This window comes from Triticum aestivum, chromosome 4D (genome assembly GCF_018294505.1).
Source record: "Triticum aestivum cultivar Chinese Spring chromosome 4D, IWGSC CS RefSeq v2.1, whole genome shotgun sequence".
Lineage (NCBI taxonomy): Eukaryota > Viridiplantae > Streptophyta > Magnoliopsida > Poales > Poaceae > Triticum > Triticum aestivum.
In genome coordinates, this window is record NC_057805.1 from 413,886,426 (window position 1) to 413,886,925 (window position 500).

Genomic DNA, 500 nt, shown 5'->3' on the forward strand with positions numbered 1-500 from the left:
TCCGTTTTGTATACGAGGTGCATCCAGTTTTTGCCGTAACCCTCTCAACTTTCTTGCACATGCTATGTGGATGAAATGATGATATCATGCCAAGTTTCAACCTTTTCAGAGTTCATTTGAAATGCTTTTCAATTTTAGGGTCTTATAGCTAAAAATAATTAGTAAATGCATGAAAAATAACAAATGAAGTCAGAAAGGATTGAAAAATGATGATGTGGCTTTGAATGGTGCATTTTGAATACAAAAAAAGTCAGGAGTTCAAATAGGTTTTAAAAAATGAAATCCCTTTGTAACAGACGAGTGTCCGGATGAAATCCTAATACTTTGAAAGAGATTGTCCGTTTTGTACACGAAGTGCATCCAGTTTTTGCCGTAACCCTCTCAACTTTCTTGCACATGCTATGTTGATGAAATGATGACATCATGCCAAGTTTCAACCTTTTCAGAGTTCATTTGAAATGCGTTTCAATTTTAGGGTCTTATAGCTCAAAATAATTAGT